Below are 3,114 nucleotides of genomic sequence, written 5' to 3' on the forward strand. Positions count from 1 at the left end.
TATCTCGGGAAAGTGATAAAGAGAAGGAAAAGGTGGCTTCAAGGCCATAGTGATAGTACCAGTGAAGGGCAGCCTGACTCGTGAAGTACCCCTACCGCCCCAGAGACGCCTTCGGGACAGATACGACCCAAGAGGAAGGTCACGCCCAGGATAACCGGGTGCAGGGTGCGAGAGGAAGGCAGATACGCTCTCAGAGTAAGTGGCTAGATACTTGGGGGCATGAGTTGGCACCCAAAAAGCCACCCCTAGCGCAGTAGCACTCCCAGCAGGAGGACTCACACGTAGAAACGTCCCCAGGTGGGCCGAAGCGCCCCCAGATGGGGTCATGGCGTCGTGAGGCCCTCCACGTGTACGACAGCCATGCCGGAATAGAAACACCCTCTAGTCAGGTGCCAGGTAATTAAAGATATTCAATACAGTTTCCCTTTCGAGCATTCAGGTACTATTATGGCTCCCGAGCGTTTCAACGTCTTAAATGCGCTACGTTTCGTAATTAAGCGCTTTAATGAGTGCGTTACGTTTGAGATTAAAAGCGCTTTAAGGCGCTTTAAATGCTGGGGCAGTTTAAATAGCGCGGAGAATGTTGGAAAAAGGGTTGGAACCTTTGGCAAATTTACGAGAAACTCTCTGGTTGCTTGCCCGTGCTTTAAGATTACGTACAAGTGACTGGAGAATATTTTTGCCTGAAGGAGACAACACACACACACATATACACAGTCAATTCACCACCTTCAGAGTGCCACACGCGGTGCTCAGACACGGAGGTGGACAGTTTTTGGTGTTTCTTGCTGGCTGACTTGAGCGTCGGAGTGCACACGGCCGCTAGGGCGCCTCTTTGTCCTCTCTTTTTGCAGGAATCCACAGGCAACCAGTGGGAAGGTGTCCCTAGCTGACGGTTGAGGTCGCGCACGAAGACGTCCCGGTCAACTGGACGGAACAAAACCTATGCACCAGTAGCACGTCTTGAAGCTGTCAGATTGCTCTTAGCATTTTCCAGCATAAAAGGATTCAGGTTATTCCAAATGGATGTTAAAAGTGCATTCTTGAATGGTTATATTAATGAAGAAGTGTTTGTATCTCAGCCTCCAGAGTTCGAAGACTACAAAAATCCAGAGCATGTGTACAAGCTCAAGAAGGCACTATATGGATTAAAGCATGAACCTAGACAATGGTATTAGAGGCTAAGTGAGTTTCTGCTTTCTCAAGGTTATGACCGTGGCACCTATGATAAAACCTTGTTCATAAAGAAGAAAAGAGAAGACATTATACTTGTGCAAGTCTATGTAGATGATATCATCTTTGGATCCACAAATGAAGAAATGTGTGAAGCTTTTTTAGATGCAATGAAAAGTGAATTTGAAATGTCAATGTTAGGAGAAATGAATTTCTTCCTTGGATTGCAAGTGAAACAACTTAAGGATGGAATCTTCATAAATCAAGCAAAGTACTACAAGGAGTTGCTTAGGAAGTTTGATATGGATCAATGCAAAGCTATCAACACTCCTATTTCAACAAGTTGCCAGCTGGACCAGGATTGTGCAGGAAAATCAGTAGATCAATCAAAATACATGGGTTTAATTGGTTCTTTATTATACTTAACTGCTAGCAGGCCTGACATTATGTTTGTTGTATGCTTATGTGCTAGATATCAATCTGATTCAATGGAATCACATTACAATGCAGACATGAGGATTCTAAAATACTTGCAAGGGACTAAAGATGTTGGACTATGGTATCCAAACAATGTTTCTTTAAACTTGACAGGTTCTTCAGATTTTGATTTTGCAGGTTGCAATGTTGATAGGAAGAGCACAACTGGAACTTGTCACATGCTTGGGTCAAATCTAATCTCTTGGCATTGCAAGAAATAAGCCTGTGTTGCTCTCTCTACAGCAGAGGCATAATACATAGCAGCTGGAAGTTGTTGTGCTCAAACATTATGGCTAAGGCAACAACTAAGTGACTTTGGAATTCTTTTAAACAAGATACCTATCAATTGTGATAACACTAGTGCTATAAACTTGTTTAAGAATCCTGTCATGCATTCAAGAACTAAACATATTGAAATTAGACATCATTTTCTAAGAGAGCATATAGCTAATGGAACTTGTGATATTAAATTCATTGGTACTGAATTTCAATTGGCTGATTTGTTTACTAAACCTCTTGCTAAAGATAAGTTTTACTTTCTTCTAAACGAATTGGGTATCATTAGCTTAAATTGTCCACTGCAGTAAAAATTTAAATTTGTTATCCTAAGATTTAACGTGTTGTTTTTCTTGTTTCAGAATCATAGTTGTGACTAGGAAAGAGAAACAATTACTTTTCTCTCTCTCCTTGACCATTGACTGCTTTTATGGTTATTGACCAGGAGATTTATGACATTCATGTGTGGTTATCCTAACTGATTTGATATCTTGATTATGCAACAAATTTGATTTGCTGAGCTGAAATATGTTTCCAATATATTCTTGCATCATTCAAAACTGCACCTGTTGTACTAAATAAGAATCAAATTTGTATTGCATCTGTTTTCATTGATTTTGTTTTCAAGACCTGTGATCCTTGAAATCTGACTTGAGCTCTATATAAATCTAGTTTATATCAATTGTATTTCACAGTTTCTCATCTTTAATATAAGTTGTCCAGGTTCAAATCTGATACTATATTAGTTTTGTTTCTGTTATTGTTGATCATATGAATTGCATACTAACTTTCTTTCTAGCTGGAACTGTCTATTGGTGAATCGGTGCAGGTAACAATAGACTAAGAAATGACGGCCTCTTCACACAGAAAGAAGAAGTCCAAAGAGCAACCTAACAACAGCCAAGGTATTCTGGAAAATTGGTTTGCTGGAGATTCTGAAGTTATGACAAGGTTCATACATGAGACAAGTAGGAAGCAAATCAATGTACCTAAGGTGCTGGAATTCTCATGGTTGAGGGATGAAAATTTGACAGAAGCAAAAACTATGCTCAAGCATAAAAAACTGAAAAGTTTTCTGGAAATGACTGGAAATGAATATCCAGACCTAGTGAAGGTGTTCTATAGCAACCTTGAACAAGATGGCAAGAATCTTGTGTCCTATGTGAAAGGAGTAAAGTTGAAAATCAC

The sequence above is a fragment of the Phaseolus vulgaris genome, chromosome 7 (assembly GCF_000499845.2).
Source record: "Phaseolus vulgaris cultivar G19833 chromosome 7, P. vulgaris v2.0, whole genome shotgun sequence".
NCBI lineage: Eukaryota > Viridiplantae > Streptophyta > Magnoliopsida > Fabales > Fabaceae > Phaseolus > Phaseolus vulgaris.